The following is a 22,255-nucleotide window of genomic DNA, read 5'->3' on the forward strand; positions in this document are numbered from 1 at the left end:
TGCAATCTCCTTAGGGCTGCCTGATGAAAAGGCAATCCAACCAGCAGAGCAGCCCTGCTCTGAGCTCTGCATTAGGCTCTTGCTCCCCTCTTCCCCAGCCACAGCCATAGGAAAACCATAGGAAAGGGCACTGCTGCCTCAGCTGCACCACGGGACAGAGGAGGTTAATAAATACTGATGGACCTGCATTCTCAGAGGTGCCAACAATCAAGTCTTTCAAAATACCACAGCAGAACAAGATATCCAGGCAGATTTCTGAACACCAAACTGTGTTATCAGATCCTGCTTTTGCAAACGTAAGCCAAGACCATGAACTGCACTGACCTCCATAGGCTCCAGGAAGATACGTTGCACACACTGAGTTCCTGCTCCTTTCTTTGGACCAATTCAACCACTGGTAATACAGCAGAGCAACAACAACAAGTCAGTTCTAGAAGCCCACGGTGCACTGGATGCATCTAACAGACCCACAGTCCACCTCAGAACTGCAATCACAGCATTTCACACACACACAGATTTGCTGTCACAGCAGCTACCAAGCTTACTGCTGATGTTCCAGCTGCTGAAATACTGTTCTCTGTCTTGTCGTGCAATATGTGGTGCAATCCATGTGTGTTCAAAAGCACTTTCTACCTCTGCCAAAGGAGTACCATGGAGTCAGGAGGTATTGCTCTTTCCATCTATCACAGGGCTGAAACAGCACATCCCCACAATTGCATGAAAATGCAGGGTGTGGGCTTTGCTTTATTCAAACTTGTCATTTGGAGAATAGAGGCCTCAATTCTAATATGGAAAATCATAGATATGGCAAAGGACAACGGTGATTGTGGGAACATAAAAGACAGAAATTGCAGCCATTCACTGAACAAGCAAAAAAAAAAAAGACATTGTGACCTGGCAAGTGACCTCTTTCATGCTATTGTGCTCTCCTGGAGCTTGTAGTGCTGCTGCTCACATCATTATTACATTCAGGGGCCACTTTGCACAGAAAAATATAATCATTTCTTGATTTATGCATTACCGGAACGAGAAGAAATCAATCCAAGAAGTCTTTGGGAAGGAATCTTTAGTGCAACAAACGTTTTCTCACTACATGAAGCTATAAATAATATGAGAAAAATAAACACACAACCCTTTCCCCACTTGTTTGCATCTTAGACCAAATGCAGAACTACTGGTGACCCCCCCAATAGATTCTTTGTTTCAATCCCTGTGCCCTGGAGCTTTTGAAATGCAGGACTAAATTACTGCCAATTAATGGCACCCACAGAGCTGAAGGGAGAATTATTTACTGAGATTTTAAACGGAGAAAACTAGTCTTGCAGTTGCTATTTGCTCCCACCCCTTTATGTCTTACCTTTGCATGCCGTCCCTTTATGCACTCAGAGTCACATTTTAGGACGTTTACAAGAATTATGTGGTGATGGACATGGGGATGAATTTCAGTCCTGGGTTGTTGCCCTTAAGCCAGGCAGCATAACCCCAGAAACCAAACCCCCCCCATAAAAACAAAGGCAAACATATTCAAAACTCAGCTCAACTCAGACTTTTGAGTCATCTCTGAACCCCAAAAGGCAATTCCAAATTTCCCAAAGCCTCTGAGGAGAGCACAGGAGGACCACATACACTCCTTACCCTGAGTACAACCCCTCCAGGAGCCCCTGTTGTATTAGAGTGGGGCTGCTGCCTTTGTGAGGCTTCCCCTGTTGTTCTCAGCTCTCGGCTTGGAAAAAAGCCAGTGCTATTTGCTTCTTGGGCAGAGAATATGGAATTACAGTAAATTATATTGAAAAATTAGATTCATTCACCGCTGTGATAATTGATCTCCCAATCTGTCTCGGGGAGTTAGCAGCTGGTGAGAAAATAAAATGCAATTTAGACTTTTGTTATTTGAAAAGAAACTTTAACCTGAGCGCAGCAACACATGAGGAACTTGATCTCTCCTCCTCCCCTCATTTGCCAGTTGTTAATAAAAAATACTGATATAGCAAAACAAGAGATGACTGCACGGGTATTTGAGAAATCACTGTCTCTTATTAGCATTAAGCACCATGGGTGGATTCTGCACCCTCAAAGTCACTGCTGAGCTTGGACTGCATTCTGTTCAGCCCTGTAAAGAGAACCAGACCCAAACCTGGCTGTTCTCATCATGCTCCGATGTCAGTCCATGCTCTGATCACACTGCACGCACAGATGGAGACAGGATTTGATTTTTATATTGAGATTAGCGGAAAGCAAATGCATTTTTATCTGCTGGGAGTAGAATGAAAGGACTCCATAATTCACAATAACACAATAAATTAGAAAGTGATCAGCAAAACAGCGTTTTCAGGTGGCTGAAAAATATTGTGCTGTCATCACTAATAGCACAAGAATGATAATGCTGTTCCTTGGCTGAAGTGGGCCATCCTGAACAACAGAATGGACGTGATGTCATTACAAAGCTGAGATAACAGTGCAAGTCTGATGGGAAGATCCTGGCTGGAGCCAGCTCAGTCTGGCAGCCCCACTGGAAAGCAACAGATAAACACAATAAGCTCTTAATTGGTGTCATGCCTTTCACATTTAGTACGGAGCATCTCTTACACTGTTACCCTCTGCCCCTCATGGGATGAGCAGCAGGGCTGGGAGGCAGCTCATGGCTCAGCACAGGGTTGACTCCCAGTCTCTGGTTAAGCAGGTTGGACTGCAATAACTTCAATAATTCATGACTGCTGGAGTATAATTCACCTCTGTTGTACTACAGGCCTCGATGTATCACGAGACAAATTTCTAGCTGGAATAGTTTTCTTTTCCAATTATGTCTGTAACAGAACAAAACACAACACGTGCTCAGAACCTGGACTTCCTAATCACATCACAATTAAAGCCATTCTGGCAGCACAAGGCTAAGCAGCCTCTCAACCCAAAGTCACACTCCTCCTCACTTGTTGCAGAGCAGAGGCAGTTGCACAGAACATCACTGGAGCAGAGCAGTGATGCACTCCTATGGCTCACATCCACGATCACCCAAAGCTTTCCTCCTGCTTTCCATTGATCCCCATCTCCAACAGCTCAACTGCCATCTCAGCTGCACCATCACCATTTTCTAGCTACAGCACTGCCTCTGTAGTTCAGCAGGTTAAGATCATTTTTCTTCTTATTCTTACTATTTCTGATTTGCATGCTAATAGTATCTAGGAGTTCAGATCTCAATTAGGAACACACGCTGCTGATATGCAATTCATTCTGAGGTTGTAAATGTGTTAATGCACTTAGACTCACAAAGAAGGATAACTCAACACATGACAATATACTTTTTAATTACTAATTTTGCATCATTGAAAAGCTTCATAGTGGTTGGTTAAATCAATTCACATTACTTGACTGCCTCACTGCTCCTCTTTTCCTTGTTATAGAGTCTGTATTTCAATCACACAATTACCCAGATCTTGATGGTAAGACCTTTCTTTTGTGAGCCAAAATAAATTAAGGAAATCTTGGTCCAGCAACACCTCTCTATGCTTTTCTTCACTATCACACACACATTTCATTGCAAAGACCCAGCTTTCACCTCCCTCTTGAACAGCAGCAATGAGCTGAACAGGGAACTTATTGCTGCCTCATCCTGAGGTTCTGCCTTGAGCTCTCAGGCTTCCCCCTTCATCTGCAAACAACCCAGAACGCAGCACTGGGATAACAGGACCCTCACATCCAGGGCCAGCAATAAAAAGTACTTAAACTACAAATCCTAGAAGTAAAGGAGCTCTGCCTGCATAAGGACAGAACAGCTGATCTTCTCGTCCTGCTACTTACTTGGTTTTCTTAATTGTGTCAGTTTGTTATTCTGACTATTTTGGCGATTGTGCTTTGCCTCAATGACACCCACCAGCATCTGACAGGCACGAGGTTTTCTCTGCTCCCTTCTTGTGCTGAGAGTGGCTGTGACAACAACCTGAAGGTAATTATCCAGCAAGGTCACTGCACCACAGAGTGCAGGAGAAGGGCGCCTGTTTCTCAGTCTGTTATTGCTAGAAGGCCACAAGGTTAAACAATTGAGAAATTCCGAGTTGTTTTCCCCTTTCCCTTGCAGACTTTCATGCATTTGTGATTTCTGTTTCCTGCCTACAAGCTGATTATTAGTATAATGTTTATTACATCTCGAGGAGGTAATAAATTGACAGCAGAATACAAGATGCATCAGCATGGCCACAGCTCACAGTTATGTGACAGCTATAAAGAAGAGAGAAAGAGTAAAAAAAAACCTCCTGGAAATTTATGTGGAAGAACCACTAAGCAAAGAAAGCAGGCTTCGTGCTCCTATGGCCATTTATCCCTAAACACTACAGCACAAGGACGCTCCACTGCTGGAAAGCATTTAAGCACCACATTAACTCTGCACACAGCTGCCACTTCCAAAGGCACTGGGATGAGTCTGTGGGACACGAGGTCCCATTTTATTTGCCAGTGAAGATTTGTGGCCCCTCTCGCTGGGCTTCTCAGGAAGGCTCTGAACACAGCTGAGCAACACACTGCGAGCCCTGGGCTTCACCTGCAGTTCTGTGTGGTTGCCTCAAAACTTCAGGGCAACAGCAGCACACGGTGCAGAACAGCTCCTCCAAAGCTGCTGGGTTTTGAGTTTTGCCAACCTACAAAATGGGAGCAAAGAAAAAGGTCCAAGTGTTGCTGTGTGCACCCACCCAGTCACCAGCTCTGCAAGGACTCCGTGCTACTGTACCAGATTTAAGGAAGACTTAAATCATTATTTATCGCTATGGTAACACGAGGCAGTCATAAACAAGGTTATGGGAAGCCATACACACAGGTGATGGAGAGAGACCTTTGCCCCAGAGCTCCTCAGAGCTTTCCTGGGAATGCAGAGAAGGGAACAGAACATTAAAGAAAATCTAGCCCAATGCCTCTCGACTAATTGGCAACTCGATCATTAATATTGCAGGTGAATCTAGAAGTCCAAATCATCTTTCAGGAAACCCCTGGGCACGGTGCTGCACAAAACAAGGGGAAGGGAAAGGCTTTGCTATAGGATTATGGCAGCAAGGAAAGCACATAGCATCAAAATGGGGAGCTGTTTATTTGTGATGTGGCTGGCAGAACCTAAAAGAGGTGTGTGAGCACATTGGTCCCACAGTCACCACTCACAGTCACCACTCACACTTAGCAGCCCATCTTGAAATAGAAGGGAAGTTTCTCACTGCTGAGCTGACAGAAGGAAGGAAATTCCCCCAAACTACACAGGTCTCCAGCTGAGCCCCCAACATCTGTCCTTCCACACCCACCCATGGGCAGGGTGCTCCAAAAGGGATCCACCATTGGTATTTCAAGGCTGTTGTATTGCAGCAGCACTTGTTGCATTACGGGGTGGGTGCGGGGTAGGGGGAATAAGATTCCTTTTATATCACTATGAGAAAATGATGAGATAATTACTCAGCAGGTAAAGCAGAACATATAGGAATGGGCTGTTCTCATCATCATTCCTTGAAGCATCTTGTCTATATTATTAGGAAATGATGTATTTGTGCCAAGCTAATTCATATGGATTGTAATTTCGGGACATAAATTACCCCCTGTCATGTGTGCTCAATGCAGAGGAACAGCAGCAGAGACGCTAAATGTTTAAACAAATTTTGTTAACAAGCTTTTTCTCAGCCTCCTGCCCACTTCTTCCCCCCCTCACCTCCCCCCCATCTGCTGGCAGCAGGATGGGGAGGAGGGAAGGCTGCAGAGCTGCTCGTACCAACAATCTGCCTTTGGAAAAGCCCTTCCCATCCAGCCATGTGCTCATAAGCCTCACTCCTGCAGTTCCACCAGTCATACCGAGCAACACTTGATCCCACCACAAAGAAAGCTCTGACAGAGGAAGCTTTTGCACTCCATAGTTATCAATATCATTTACAAACTACTTTTTTTTTTTTTTAACTGGATTGTACTTGAAGAGTTAAGTGCAGATGCTCATGCGTTGCATTTAATACAGAAAGGGATGTCCTAAGAGCAGTCTAGGTTACCTCTCGTAACTTATTCATAGGTTCTGTCGCAGAAAGAATAGTTTAATGGTGCAAGAAATGCGTATATAAAAAGTAGTTTACATTCTGCTTTCCCAGTGATAGAGACATGGTCCATCAAGTAAGTAAATTAATTTAATGTATGTGGAGGAGGAGGACAAGAACGAAGGAGAATTCCCTTCCCCTTGAGAAACTCAGCAGCCAAGCAGGAGCCCTCTTTTCTAATCTACCACTCTTTATGGCTCCTGAAAGTTTTGCAGTGGACAAAACATCCACACAAGAGTTCAGAAGGCTCTGGGAAGGATGCAGCACTTCATTGCCTTCACAAGCCTGAATGGTCCAACAGCTTCCCTTCCCGCCCCACCCCAACATCATTAAACAGAAACTTCACCCCAGAAAGAAACAGCTCATTCTTCCCTGTTACTTCACCATCAGAACACAGGCTTTCTTCTTGTGGTCTAAACACCTGGGGATATCCACCTGTTTTGGATATGGTTCACCTCCTTACACCATTTCTCACCACCATCTTGCAAAGTTCTTTTGGCTGCCAAGAGCCCTTTTCAATGGCAGCACCGAAAGCAGTGCTTGAGAAGCTCCAAACTAGAAAATAACACCTGTGGATTGCAATCCAAAGCACAGATGACACAAAGAAGTGGCTGTGCATTTCCCCTTGCATTGGGCATCATCTCCTTCGACCCCCTCAGGGTGGCCATCATCACCCATTCTTAGACCTGATGCCCGAAGTCTTTGCTATTAGGTATGGCCATACCTGTCTGTTCAGAGCAGCAAAATGGCATTTCAATTCACTATTCACAAGAGTCATTACCGAGAAATCCAGAGACACTGAAGAGAACAGCTCTGTTGGCAGCTCTGTTAAGTAGCCTTCTTGGCCATCCATGATCTCTGAAGAACAAGACATAATTCCTCAGAAGCACAGAAAGGGAGAATAGCAGCATCTTTTAAACCCCGAGCTGAGAGCACATTGCTTTTTTTCTTGGATCTATTCTCTCCCAGTTTAGACTCCAGGACTTTTAGAAGGGAGCGTAAGAGGGGATGACGATCCATAGCTTTGCATAACAAAAACACCGTTTACTTAAGCAGTGGGAGAGCAATCTCTTCAGGAACCCAGATAATCCAAAAAGTAGTGTTAATAACTTATTGACTTTCCTACAGTTCTTCCAGAGCCGGTTGATGGCTTCCGGTAATCGCTTCGCCCCCATATTCACCGGGTCCAGCTGTGTCTCTTTGAAGAGCTCATTTATGGCAGCTGGCAATAATGCAATATTTTAGCAACGTCAGCTTTTGTGCAAGATATAAAAATCCTCCAATTTATTGCCCCTTGCTCCCAGCGCACACAAAGGGAAAGAAACCCATAAAAGTGTCTCTCATTCACATTCAGGTGAAAATGAGTCCTTTTTCCTGCCCTCCCCGCATTTCTATCGAGTTCCCTGCCAAGCACAAAAGAACCCCGTGCCCTTTCCGCTTTGCTAGAACCATTTAGTGCTGTTAATGCTGCCAGGAAGCAAAGATGGAGTAGATGCAGCAGACAGGACCTAGCCTAAGAGCCGTGAAATGTTATTTCTGCTCCTGTTTCTGACACCAACCTGCTCTTTGTCCCAGTCAAGTCAAATAACTGCATTTGTAATTCTGAGTGCAGCTGGTCAGATCAACTACATGGCACAGCTGCAGCTGAGCTGACATGGAACCCAACTCCACAGCAAATATCTCAAGCACAGCTAGCAGCTCGGGGTCTGGAAGAACTGGTTGCAAGGCTTACCGGGGTGATATTCAGTTTGCAATTAGCCAAGCTGCACTTTATGATAGCAGAACAACCGTTAGCAGATGAGATTCCAGCAGCAACCACCTCTAATTGCACTGCAGATTGCAAAGTTCTTTGGGACCTGCAGTCTCTCTTCTGATGTTGTGCTTCCCCAGCACCTGGCACTGCAACATGTTGATGCAGGGAGGGCTTCCAGGAAAGGATCTGGTCCTAATTAAAAAGCTGAGTGAGCCAGAGCTTCTGCTCTGCAGATTGATGGGTCCCACTACTTGTGCACAGCCAGTTCTCACCAGCATTCCTTACTGTGCCAGTGACACCAGACAGACCTGCTTAGGGTACCCCCAAGCCCCATGTACCCACTGCAACAGTGGAAAAGAGTTTTTCTAGCGTGACTAGAAGAGAACAGACTGAGCATTCCTTGGGCTACTTACACTTGGAAAGCACCCATGCGACTTGAGAAAGCCAGCAAAGGCTTTTAAAGCACTGAAGTTCAGAGAGCACATATCCCCAAAGGGCAGCATAACATCTGCCCTGCAAGCACTTGGACACATCCATCATGCCTTACTGCCTCTGATGCTGCTCATTTAGAAAAACAGACTCGTACATCAGTGCTTCTGAGAAGTCTTGCCTAAATAATCACAACTGGCCCCATCTGCCAATAAAAGCTTTAATTTTTCCTGGAGTAGAAGAAAAAAAAAAATCCTATTGCTATCATAGCAAGAGAAAGGGGGTGGGGGTGAGTAGGGACTTTCTGGAGCTGGGGAGAAGAAATAAACTAAATAAACTGCGGGGAATCCAGAGGGATCAGATCCTGCCAAAGGTTTGCATTTCACAGCTGATCTTTCAAAGGTTAGGGCAGCACATTTTGCTAGGAGGCAGAGCGATAACCTTGTCCTTCAGACTAGAATAACAGAGCCGAACATTCTCATTCAAACAGGAGCAGAATTCATAGGATAAAGGGTAAATGGGTGTGGATGTGTGCACTGGAAGAGTAGCAGAATACAAAAACCCACAGAACAACACGACAAGGATCACAGATGATGTTCTGTGCTGCAGAGAATGTACTCAGCAGCTCAGCACTGTTTAACCTGCAGTGCTGAAGGGATACAAAAAGCTAAAGTGGGGAAGTTCTAACAGGTAATGATGCACCCAAAGTGCACCGCAGGCTGGGGGAAGCAGGTTTGATGTACAGTGTATGCAAGACAAGCTGGAGGAGGAAGAGCTCATCTACCTAAGGCCTCAAATCACTCCATCCTAGGGAGAACAGCAGGGGAGAAATCAATAACCTGAGCAAGCAACTGTAATAACAACTGACATTTATACAGCATCAGATACCTAGGTGTCCCCAAACACTTGACAGATATTACAAACGGAACTGATTTACAAGCAGGGGATCTGGCTCCTTACAGAACATCAATTCCCACGCCAAAGAGAAGCACTCCGGTGGATTTTGTGGCAGCCTTTTCCCATGGCTCCGTGTCAGGAGCACACCCCCAACCAATCTGACCTTCACAATTTAACACACAAGTCATCTCCACTCTGGACAAAGAGTCTCATATTCGGAGGAGGCGTCCCAATACAGGGAGGACAGACCTATGAGTACATGAAGAGGAGAAGGCAGCTGCCATGGGCACACAGCCTGCTTCACGTCGTTGGAATTTCTTCCACTATAAAACCAGAAGGTTGTTGCAGGAGCTTACAGAAGGGAGAGAGCCCTGAGCCAGGAGCTGGACTTCACACCGTAAAAGATGCTTGATATATGGCTCCAGTCCTGCAAGGCACTGCACCATTCCCTCCTCCCCCCTTCCCTTAGAGCACTGCTTTGGATTGGGACTTTCATTTCATACCAAACATTGAAACATTACGCTTCCACCTCTCCTCCACATCACTGAGCTGCTCCAACTGTTTGGTTCTAATAACAATATAAACATATGAGATCTCATTTTAATTATTATTAATTAAAAAAAAAATCATTGAATTTTTTATGTGGCCTTCATCTTATGTTTTTTTTCTCCTCAGGGCATCCTACCCACACTGCACAAGCGTAGGAAGAAGCAAATGAAGCAGAAGCACTGAGCCATCCATGCAGTGGGTATCACCACAATCATCCCCTGTACGTGCAAGCAGCACAACTGCCTCCTGCAACAGAGTCCAAGGAAAAACACAGCCACATCCACAGCTTCCCACAGCCTTTCCCTTCCCCAATGGATGCTCTGCGATGGCCCAAGTTCACCTTCCTCCTTGGGCCTTAAGACATCTCTGCAGTGGTGGTTTAAGCTGCACAACACCAGCTGCAGGATTTCAACAGTCAGCTGTCAGCTTGTTTCTTTCTGCAGTAGCAACTTCTCCTTCTATAGGCTGACGATTTTCAGATTAAATACAAAAAGAAAAAAAAAGGTGGGATTTTTGTGCAGAGAATGAAAGAAAAGCAAAGCCTAGGAGACATCCAGACTTTTTAAAGGGCTTCCTGAATTCCCACTGCACATTTCTCACCCAGAACGTCAACGCTGATGATCTTTTCTGCCACTCTGGGATGTGTGACAACTCCTCTGCTATTTCGATAAGCCCTGGGAGAAGAGCGGGGGATGGATTTGCATGTAGCTGCTGCAGAGTTGTTTCAGCTCACCACAGCTTGCAAACAGCAAGAAGGAAGCTCAATGGGAGGTGGCTGGGACTGCTGTGACAGAAAGCATTCCTCCTTTCAGGCACCAGATAGGTTTGCAGGCCTTGAGTAGTTCCATATAAAGAAAATTGTTCTAAAATAGTCAGTAATATTTCTTTCAGAATCAGTTTTAATCCATTAAAGTCATCACTTCGAGTTTCCGACTGCAACCAGGCATTCACAGCAACTCCCAAGACATTTGGAACGAGCTCCATTTCCAGAACTTTCCAATTACTCTTCCTTAGATAAGCTCCTTTTAAGGCATCTTTAACAAACAGGCTGATGCATGAGGAATCACTAAAAGATTCAACCTGAGTTTCTCTCTTGATCAGCGCTAGCAGAGGCCAGCCTGCTCCATTCAACATGCTAAGATGTGCTCATGGCACATTGTGACACTGATGTTGGAACCAGCATTGGAAACAGCAGCTCAGGTTCTCCAGAAGCAATCTTGCTGCAGCTGTCGGAGGCCAATTAAAGCCCTATTGCAAAAAATGTCATCTACCAAGATGCATCTAGCCTGGGAAAAGTCAAAAGGCTTTACGAGAGAACATTTCCCTGTTAAACCTGCTGCTGCTTTTCTGATTGCTTCTGTGTTCTTGCTGTACTTGAGCTACTCGAGTATAAACAAAACAGGATGATGTTTTCTGCTATCACAAGCAATTGTGGGAGGAAATTAAAACCTCGCTGGTATTCGTTCAGCGCTGTAGAAGTGACTTTGTCAGGCCTAACAAGTCTAATTGGTTCCACCGAGAAGACTTCCAGCTCTGTGCAGGAACAGCACAGTTTGGATGGACACCCATTGAGACCTCGTTTCCCAACTCTGATTCCTCAGCTGCATGGGCTGCTTGGCTCAGCAGGCTTTTCTCAGCTCTCCACAGCCACACAGAAGTCATCCCTAAACCTTGAAAGGGTACACAGATGTATTTCCCCAGATCCCAGCACCTAGGACTGTGTACGAGTGATAGCACGTCCTCTCCTCTTATTAAAAGCCACGAGCAGAAAGCAGCGTGGAACCTGATGGAAAGGCACAGGAAGCCCCAGACAGTCCTGCCCTGAGTGTTGACTCAGAGTGAAGCTCATCACTCCAGTGAGGCAGTGGCAATGAAAACATCCACTCTCCATCCAATGCAGGCAGACTGGGCTTTGGTTCCACTTGCTCAGCAATGATATGGTCTATCAGATTGCTACCTGAGACCAGCACTCTCACTCTGCCATCCCATGAGGATTACAGAACCATCCCCCAATCCCACTTATTTACGTTTATTATGTCAAATCCTCCATGCAAACACAAGTTGCAGCAATGGAGAGGCATCGCTGCAGGACGTGTGCTCCAACAGCCCTTCCTCCAACGTGTGTTTCTATTCTGGCACACACTGAGAAACCCTTTGCAGGCAGAAGCATTAAAAGGATGACCCATTCTGAATATGCCCAAGCAAGTCCTAAATTTAGATTAAATCCTGGACTCTCCCACTAACTTCAGGAACGTTTGTGCCGGTCCCATCTGCTTCTCTTATTATTTTTACAACTGAGGTAGCTCCTCTGTAGTTCCTCGTCACTTACACTCAGTGAAAGGTTCACATTCAAGGCATTAGTTTTATTGCCTCCATAAACACACATTACTGTTACTCAGTTAAAAATGTCAAGTATTAAACCTAAAAGCCAAATTAAAACGTGCACACGAGGCAATATTTCTGACACCTGTTAGCCACTCTCCTATACTTCATCTCAGTTTCTTTACCCTGATAAAAGTCTGCACAGGATTACCAAGCAGGGCATGTTTCACAAGCCAGGCTTTCAGCCCCTTCACCCCAAACATTTGTTGTGTGAAGAACAGTTCAGTGTCAATCCACAAGGATGAAGCAGATCCCACAGCCTGATCCCTCAGCATAGCACAGGGGTCTTCCACTGCCAGATCTTCTGGGTCAGTGCCTTATCCTGACCCACAGCAGTAAAGCAGAGTCCATTTGCTCAAGGCATAGGAAGGTCTGAATAGGTGGATTAACCTTCTGGCATCTCCTTCATGCAGCCTTTCTTATTCAAAACTGATTTACCCCATGCGATGCCCTGAGATAGGCCCTGCCACAGAAAAACAATCTAAATACAGCACTGCTGTATTTAATTATGCAGTGGTATAGAAACACAAAGCAAATCATTCAAAAAATATAATCTGATGCTATTATTATTCATATTGAGGCAGAGACCCCAGGTGAGCTCAGGGTCCAAGTGTGACAGGTGTTGCACATATTTTATTCCCATTAAGTACCATAATAAGGAGATGAGCCCAAGGCTACAGGCAGCCAAATTAGAAGACTACAGAGGAAACACAAATAAACTATATCAGATTCATTCCAATAATGTTCACTGGAGCTTGGCTGGCAGGTCCTGTGAGCAGCCTTCGTTATTACTGTGGAAGGAGAGGATGTGTCCTTAATGTGTCCTCACCAGAGCTCCCCCCACAGATTATTTTTTGCCAGCAGTGTGGTCGACCACTTCTGCTGAACAGGAGGAACAAATCCTGGAGATGTACCACGACCCTATGAGATGAACCCCATTTCCTAGATGCCAGCCAGCCCTCCTGAACAGCCCCACACTCCCTAGATGACACCTATTTGCATAGCAAACCAAAAGCTTGGTCAGAAATCTGACCGAACAACCAAAAACTGAATCAAAGCAACTGCTATTCAACCAGCAGGACGTGCATTTACCCTGAGAAAAACTCCAGCTTGCTCCCTCACTCCAGCATTCTGTATTTACTCTCAGCACACCTGTGCATGCAGAGCCCTCCTCACCCGCTCACCCTCCCTCTCTGCCCCTTCTCAGAGCTCACTGCAGTCTCCTGACGTGCTGGGAACAGAATGCAGCTGCAAACACGTGCTGTTCATCTCAACAGCTGCGAACGCTCCCAGGTCTGCTGCAGGGCAACAGGAGGAGAGAAACTTGCAGAAATCAGTCGCCAGCTGTATCAGGCTTAAGTTGACTCACATACATCCATCATTCACATAAGCTTTGGTTTGTTCAGTGCCAGAAAAGAGCAACACCTCTGCCTGAAACTGCCCACAGCCTCCAAAGCTCTGTGCCTGTAGGTCTTCAGGTTAGAAGACTGTTTGGCTCTTTGCATTCCCTAAACCAACATTTGTGCCTATCCACCTGACAGCCCCTACTCAGAAGCACTGTCACAAACCTTGCCTGGCAATTAGACAAATCAGTACAATGGGAAAGGCATGACAACAAAGGTGTGATGACAGAAGAACCAGCACATAAATACTATAAAGGAAGAAGATTGCTCACCTGTATCGGAAGATTCTAGATTTGCAGGGGAAAGCTTCACCAAGGAACAACCTCCAAAAAGAGCTCCTTCCCCATTAGGAGTCAGCCCTTAAATGAGGTCTAAGAGAGGTGCAGCCAGGCTCCATCCCTTCTTGTCTCACAGCTGAATTGCCTTCACCTGTGCTGCCAGGGCTGACCAGGTCCTTTCCCCAGGTGCTCAATCAGTGGTTCAGGCCGTGACTCAACAGCTCCCATACCCCTTTTCTGCTTGTTTCTCTCTCTAATCTATGAGTGTGGCACTCACGTATATCCCAGACCTATTTGCACGTCTTCACGCGAAGCCATGCAGGTAATTAATCTAATTAAGGAATGGCTGTACTTATAGTCAAGTAATACATATAGTTCATACACCACCGACCTTCAGCTGATGCTCAGAGCAACCTTCAAGATCTGTGCCAGCTGGAGCACATTTCTTATATGCCACAGTAGGACCCAAACCAGACCTCTGGACACAGCTCTAATCTCTGCACGTGGGGAAAAAAAGGTCCACAGAGCACACATCCAAGTGCCCCATGGTAACAGAAACATGGGCTGCATCAATTTTCTTCACGATACGCTGCCTTCAGCACTTACCAGCACAGAAAGATAAAAACACTGGAAGTTATTCTACAATATGCTTTGCCTTGGGATTGAACCGTGCAGGATGGGAAGCACTATCTAGAATCAAAACCTTTTTTTTGAGGGCCCAGCACATGGCCCCTGGAGCCCAGGTTCACCTTTTCTTGCTACACAGCTGCCTTCTGGCTGTCTCCATAATAAATCCCATGTTGATCTCCAAAATATAACAGGAAGATTCCTGACTTTTTCTTAAGTTCAAAAAATAAAGACTGATACAAGTAGCAGATTAAAAGCAAATTCTGCCCTTTCCTTTCTGTCATTGCTACCTACCCAGGTACCTTCCATCCCTCCCCCCCTTTTTTTGTGTGGCTTACTTCTCAGCCCAGGAATACCCAAAGCCATTCAGGGCAGCAGCACAGAACAGCTGCTTGCTTATTTTACAGCCCTAGTGTGGATTGGCACCTCTTACAAACACTATCAAAGAGAACAATTTGTTACTCACCTGTAAGGTTCCCAAGGCAGCCTTGCTGGCTGAAACGTTTCCCTTTACCTTTCACAGAGCAGAAAACAAAATGAACTAACTCCTGCAGACACCTTCCCATTTATTGTTACCTCCTCTAGCAGTACACAAGGTACCCAGGGGACTGAATAGTTATGTGAGTAAGAAATATTTCCTACCTTTGTTACCTAGGCTCAGGCATATGCCAACACACACAGTATAAGTGGGACTGTTGGCCTTTCTGGCATTAGCATCCCCATTGGGGTGGCCACCAGTGCTAACCAGGGGTCCAAATGAACACACAGGTCTTTGAAGCTGACTAGTGATTGCAAGGAACACCAGTCATCCCGGCCTCCACTTTAACTCCTTCCCACACATGCCTTTTGTTAGCTTGCTGTTTACCATTTGAAGTTATTGACATCATAAGTATTGAATCACGAAGCCAAAATTAAAAGAAAGGATTCCTGCTCTGCTCGCAGCTCCCTCCTTTCTTGTACATCTCTCCTGCTTTGGCTGCGTACCTCATTCAGCTTATGTGACACATGTAAGTCTGAGAGGGATGAAAGCTATGGCAACAGGAGTTTTAGCACTCTGCTTCAAGCCTTAGATTCACAAGCACACCGTGCAGCATCACATTTCCTATTCACAAGGCTGTTCATGCTCTCATTCATGTTAAACACGGGAGAGAAGACACGCAACTGCTGCAAAAGGAAATAAAAGTGGAGGGCAGCAGAGCCTGCGTGGGGTCTTAGCATTTACCTTATGATGTTGAATAACAGGGCTCACACCTGGAAGAGGAGATATCAGTCTGGAGGCACAATCAAGATACGTGATGGCTGATAACAGTGCCTGGGAATTAGCAGGGACTTGCTGATATTGCAGATTGGTTCCAGCTCATTGCTCGAGGCTGATAACTCCATGTCATACACCTGGGTGACACTCATTGAATTCCACTTTGGTCCAGCTGCTCTCACCAGCAGCCTCTATTGGCAGACAAGCACTGAACCAGCATGTGGGTCACACCACCTCCAGCTGAGAACCTGCTAACCCCAACCCCATAACTGGAGGTCTCAATGGGAAGCATTTAATGGTGGGCTGGGATTAAAACAGGATTTGTCCTGCTTAGAAACGGATTGAAGAGATGATAATTAAGGAGGATGTTATCAAGTCTGATCAGGTGATATATATGTTTTAAACTGATAAAAAAAATGAGATTGAGGGCCTTGAGGTGGTCAGGGAGTGGTGGGGAGAGGCCGTTCCCCACAGCTGCCCCCTATCAGCCACAGCTCTGCTGAATGGCTCAGCTGGGCCAGGGTGGGTTCTGTAGGTGGTTTTGTTTAAAAGAGAGGCTGAAAGCAAAGGAAAGGGAAGTATGAAGTGTGGGCTCTGCTCATGGTGAGGTTAGGAGTGCTTCTGGAACGTTCTGAGCAGTGCTGCAGTGGACACTGAGGGCTCACAGGAGCTGCTGGGGCTGATCTTTCAAGGTGCAAAAGTTCATTTTGTGCTCTAATCTTGCCTCAAGGTAAGCATATTTTTTGTCTGGAGGTGTTTTCTGTGCTAGCTGTTGGGGCTCTACAGGAGATGCATCTTTCTGCTTTTTCCTATGGAGAGCTGGGCTTTGTGTACCTGTGGGGTTAGCAGTGCCTTGTGTGAATGGGATGCTCCCTTGGGAAAGCAGCACCCTGATGGTGAAAAATGCCTGTTCCTCAGGCTTTGAAGTCAAATCTTTCTGCTTTAAGCACGTGTGCATGTAGGAAACAACATAGTGAGTGACCCTGAGGAGTGCAGCTACTGCCTATATGTGTGTGTGTGAATATAAGTACATGTATTTCATCCAGCTGATGAACTGATGATTTAATTCACCAGCATCTCTTCAGCCCAGAAAGTATGAACTGTATCCAGACATGGGAGTTAACCCAGAGTACACGAGGTAACATAACTGTTTATTTAATCCTGTGTTGGGTGTACCTGGGGGCCCTTGCTGCGTTTCTCCATATGCAAAGAGGAGCTTTGAGTCTGCGTAGCATTTACTTTAGTTGGAGTGAAACAAGAATAAATATAGCAACAGAAGTAAAATCTTTATTAGAGAGCAGGTGTGCTGATCTCCTCTTTAACATGCTGCATTAATTTGGCCTGCAGCAATTGCAGCTGCCTCTACTGAAGTGAGGAACCTTGAAAGTACAAGGATGTGCAAACAAGAAGGCAAACTCCATGGTGTGCATTGGTGCTTTGGGTGCAGCCCTTCTTTTGGAGGGGTTGCCAAATGGCTGTATTTAGGCTACCTCAATGCAATAGCTGGAAAAGCAAACTTCTCATGGTAAGCTGTGCACAGCTCAGTGCATCTTTGTGTGTCTGCTGTTGCCAGTGCTGCTGTGACGTGTGATGGTTTGATGCTGAGAGCCTCCGAGCAAACCGAGCTTAGGAAACGTCTGTCTGAACACCCACATGTCTATTGTGGGACAGTTCCGTTCGTTTACTGTCATGAGGATGTTGTCTAATGCTGCAGTCCCTATTTCTGACTATTAGAAAGTGTAAATCAGTGGAATACAGCATAAGAGCTTAATGCTGCTGAGTAGAGCAAGGCCAGTTGTTCTTTCAGGGAGAAGAGAATGGGGGAAAAGTCTCTTCCCTTCTGATTGTAACTGAAATTCTGACACTAACAGGTCAGACAAACACGCAGAGGGGCTTTTAGCTCTTCTGCTAGTAATAAGTAATTAGAGCAGTAACGAGCTGCAGGATGGAGTTACTTTGAAAGCTCAAAAATCAGGTAGGTGTGAATGCTGTTACTTAAAGCAGAGTGGATGACTACTATCAGAAAGGGGGGTAAAGCTTGTTTGCAGGCTCCTGAGCAAAGGTGATAGGAGCAGAGAAAAGTTCAGCAATCACAGACTTGTAAGAAGTTGCCCTTGACTGCTTACAGGCATAATTCTAATTTAAATGTAATAAAAACCTACAAGGGGAAATTAAGCTGTGGAAAGCAGTTTAAAAGTCAGTCTGAAGACATCTGCACAATGGTTTTATTCCAAGCAAATATAAGAAAACTGTTTAGTTTTTATTATTGTCAAACAGTAATAGTGCTTTCGTTTATCCGATGCCTTTTACAACCAAACCCTTCTCATAGATTATTTCCAAAACAACACGAAAGCTGATTTATTTTTAAACCCTGAGCTCATAACCCTTTTCTTCCCAGTAACACAGCACCTCTTCATTGCAGCAGAGAGCTGAGCACAAGGTTATGTGATAAGCAGAGGGCCGTTCAGTTGGGTTAAAAGGAGAAGCAGGAACTCCAGTTTTTCTGCACGTTGCTTTGCATCCCTTTATGCATCCATTTGTGCTTCCATTCCATCTTTTGGTCAGTTTCCAGTGTGCCCATGTGCTGATGGACGTGCCCAAGGCACTTGCACCTCTTGCAGTCATTTTAGAATAGAAAGATTCTGAGATCTGTGGGTTCCACTTCACTTGGTTTCTCTAGCAGGCCCAAAATGGAATCATCTGCTTGCATCTCTTGTGCTGGGGATGAAAATAGAGGTGTTGATTTCTCATACATATACCCTATGAAAATCTCACTGCTTTCTATAGAAGGTAAATACTTCTGCTGTGCCACAGGCCACGCATCCCAAGCCTGTTGTCTGAGGATCTGACAGTGCTCTGAGAGACACACTACAGGTCATTATGGAGATGGGAGGATTGGGGCATGGCTCTCAGCTGTGCATGGGTGAATCTCTTTGACTTTTAGCTGGAACTCAGAGGCTTTTTGCCACAGTCCTGCAGAATAGGGAAGATTTTGTGCATAGCTGGAAAAATGGCCACCTCTAATGATTTGGGTTTCTGTCTTCTGTGACAGGAGGTCAGGCTGCCTTGACTTCCAGTTCAGTTTTAGAAATGTAGATGGGCACGAGGCTCTTGGTATGGGAAGGGAAGAAAGAAGCATGAGATGCTTGTGGGAGGCGAATAGGAAACTTGAGTGTAAGATGTGATAATGGCATCAGAGCCCTGTTTTAGTTGGATCCTCGCTGCGCTGGGTGCTGTACTGCAGAGTGGGAGTCAGCCTGAACACCTGGGAAACTGTCAAAGGAGGAAGACTGAGCCACAGTCACTTGGGAGGTTTGGTGGTTATGTCTTGTAGTCCAGAACACAGACAAATCACTTCCCTCTCTGTGGTGGCCTTGCAGACAAATGGAGGCACAGGGTGCGTGGGGAGAGCGATCCTGAGACGTGGCATCACGTTGTGCAAAGGGAAAGGCAGTCCAAAGCTGCTCATTTTTGGATTGAGAGGCTGTATGTAGCATGTAAGCTGCCAATTTTTCTTAGGTACCTCTTTTAATCCCTTGGTTACCCGTTTTGTCTCTGGTTCCCCATGGAGAAAGTGGCTGGGCAGCCAATGTCTGGTGTCAGAAGAGCAAGATAATGGCAGAAGTGAAATCTAGAAGCCCCAGGAGTTCTGATTTTAAGCTTAGTGCTTGAAAGGCAGGAATTAAATCTTTCTCTGGTTGAGGAACTTGATGCCTTCAGCCAATTAATAACTGCTATAAAATAGTGCTTTATTCAAAAAATGCTGACAGTGAATTTAATGCACCTTATGGATGGTGGGGGGAGGGGTGGGTGGGTGTTACAGCTTAATTAATTAAGTTTTGGAAAGACTGTAATCCTTGGACAAAGGGCTCTGTAAATGTAATATGTAACCACTACTACTAAAGCATGGTTTTGGTTCCCTGCAGACCAGGGACATGAGGTGCTTTAAAAGAGAATGATTCCCCTTGGAAAAAGGAAGGGCTGGAGCATGGCTCGTGGTGTGGCTGTGGTTGAAGTGGACTTTTTGGAGATCCCTACCTTGGGGGGCTGTGAGATGTGGGCTTCTGAGCTTCTCTTGCCTGCTGCTTGGGAGCTGGTGTGCATTTGTCTTAATTACGTTAACAGCAGGGACCAGAGTTTTTCTGTTCACTGCTGTTCTGTTGATGTGCATCGATTGATACAAACTATTTGCTTAATCTGTGAGAGAGTGCTTTTATCCTCCCAATGCAACAGGCAAGCACCATGCACACAGTTAAACTGGAGCTGGTTGTTCTCATCCACGCTCATTTCACTGTGGCTTTGTCATCTGCTGCCCTGATGAGTTTGGTTGTAGGAGCACTTGTGTGGCTGCTGCTGCAGGACGGGACTTTGCAGCACCTGAAAACAGTAAGGACATCATAGAGACTTAATGGGCCTGGCTGCAGAACTGTCTTTTTCCCAGGCTGCTGCCTGTCGGCTCTCAGTGACCAGGATGGGTCTGGCAGTGGTGGTGTAAACAGCAAAGGGTCTGGGGCTTCTCTCCAAGCAGCATTTCTGTAGTGCCATCAGTTCTGCCATCTGTGCTGCTGCAAGGAGGGCTGCTTTTATCTTCTGTCTGTTGGGCAGCATTAAGTTCTGTCACCTCACCTGGGCCTGTTTGTCCCATCTGAGGCTGGCTGCACTGCTGTCTGTCTGTGAAGGAAGCTGGCTCCAAGGCTGTGCACTTAACTGAGCATTTCCTTCCTGCTGAGCTGGAGAAGAGAGATTTCAGACCTGCAGCTTTGTCCCTGCCTCCTGCTGCAGGTGACACTGCAGTTACGTTGAAGGCTAGAGGGATGAAAGGATTCGGGGCTGTCTGTCTTCTCTTCCAGATCTGTTTTCCGAGGGACTGATTTGTGAGCAGGAGTGCATCTTGGATCTGCTTGGGGAGAAGAGTGGGAAGTGACAGAGCTTCCTGGAGCTCCTTGCCTGGGTTAGGCAGGAGCATATGGGCCTCGCATGCATGGGTTGTCTGTCTGCTACTGGAGTAATTGCTTATCTGGCTACAAGCCATTCCAATTCAGATGTTGAAAAGGAGCTGCTGGCGACACTTTCCAGGTTTCAGCCCTCCTCCCTCCCCACCTCCTTGCTGTCCTAATTAAATCTAATATTAAAGTGGAACATTAAAGACGTTATCACAGAGCTTAAATCTGACATGCATAAGCCCCTTTCTAATCGGTGGGGTCATTAGCAAGGCTAAATAAATAGAAATGAGTTTGTGGAGGTTGGAACGCTTGAGGGATCAACACGTTGAGGATGGGGTATTCTGTTTTCTTTAGGAAGGCATGTGCTCTGCAGGGTGGGCTTGGCAGCATGTTAAGGACCTTTAACAGCATTGCACATACAGTGCCCAGCGTGGCAGCAGCATTTGTTTGTTTGCAGTGCCAATCCAAGAGCTGGGATCCCCTGCTCACCTTCCAACATCATGTGACTTTACTGAATTTTACTTGTTTTACTCTGAACCCCACAACTCTTTGCATCTCCTGCCTGCATCTGTGAGGATTTAGTCTGTCCTGTTCTGCTCAATTGAAGCAGTAACCACTTGATGACAGGAGCTCAAGCTTTCAATCAAAGTATCACAGTCAACTCTAGAAATGGGAGTCTCTCCTGCTTGAATCCTATGTAGTCACCACATCAACTGACCTTTCCCCAAAGCCCTTCCAAATAGTGCTGAGGCTTATCAGAAATAAGAAAGGATTGCAGAATCTGGCGTCAGAATTGTTCTGTTTTTTATTTGTGGGAATAAGCTGTGCTTCATCAAGGTAGGGACATTCAACAGGCTTCAGGATTTTAGGTGACCTGACTGGAAAGTGTTTAACTGTGTGCTAACTTTAAGCCTTTCTGAGAGAAAGTTGCTTATTGTAGGGACGAGACTGCTTTTGTGTAAACTGACAGCATCACTGTCTGCTTCCTGAGTGCAGGGAAGGATTTTGGGGAGGCTGAGGAAGCAGACCCTGATGTGGCTCCCTGTAGACTGGAACAAATGGCACTTTTTGTGCAGCTCAATATGAAGCTGTACAGAGCGTGTGATAGGACTCTGCCTGATGGAAGGCTTTAGTGTTGCTCTCTTTACAGTGGAGTTTCTCTCTTATTAAGTATTTTTTCTTCAGTTGAAAGAGTTGAACAATTGTGCTGCTGAAAATCAAGGAAAAAAAAAGTCCAAGCCATTTACTCTGTTGTGATGACTTGGCCATGGAGTCTGCATGGCTTCTCAATTTTGGGTAAGGGAAGTTCGTTCTTTAATGTTTTTAGAAGGCAAAAACTTGAGCAGTGGTTGTGATTTGCTTGATGAATCTCCCCAGCACATGCTCAGTGCTTGGGTGATTGAGACATTGAAGTATATTTGAAGGTTATGACAGACACCTGTAAACAGACAGATATTGATAAAAATGTCATTTGGAACCAGATATCTGCCTTTCTTGCAATCCAATTACTACTGATGGCGAACAGCCCAGAACTAGCAGCAAAGTACATTAACCCACAGTGTGATGGGCAGGCTGTCCTTAGAGGGAATATGAGCAGGGCCTTATTTACCTCCTGCTTTGATGTAACTTTAGAAGTTAATGGAGTTATTTCTAATTTACACTGGACCAAAACAGAATTGACTCTGGATGTGTATC

General features: G+C 45.6%; 1 protein-coding gene and 1 long non-coding RNA gene across 2 annotated transcripts in view; one reads left to right on the forward strand and one right to left on the reverse strand.

Annotated features, from left to right (window-relative positions):
- Positions 1 to 1,963: 1,963 nt before the first annotated feature.
- On the reverse strand, positions 1,964 to 14,129 carry LOC149915140 (uncharacterized). Its single transcript, XR_016459727.1, has 3 exons — positions 13,730 to 14,129; positions 2,587 to 4,628; positions 1,964 to 2,509 (listed from the first exon to the last, which is right to left on the reverse strand). It is a non-coding gene; the product is annotated as an uncharacterized LOC149915140 (long non-coding RNA).
- Positions 14,130 to 16,212: 2,083 nt separating this feature from the next.
- Positions 16,213 to 22,255, forward strand: part of CSMD2 (CUB and Sushi multiple domains 2) — a 267,542-nt gene continuing 261,499 nt past the window's right edge. Inside the window, exon 1 of the mRNA XM_090124247.1 lies at positions 16,213 to 16,347. The gene's annotated coding sequence lies outside the window, so the exon portion shown is untranslated. The remainder of the gene's footprint in view (positions 16,348 to 22,255) is intronic.

Source organism: Phasianus colchicus, chromosome 24, assembly GCF_987193195.1.
Source record: "Phasianus colchicus chromosome 24, bPhaCol1.hap1.1, whole genome shotgun sequence".
Classification (NCBI taxonomy): Eukaryota; Metazoa; Chordata; class Aves; order Galliformes; family Phasianidae; genus Phasianus; species Phasianus colchicus.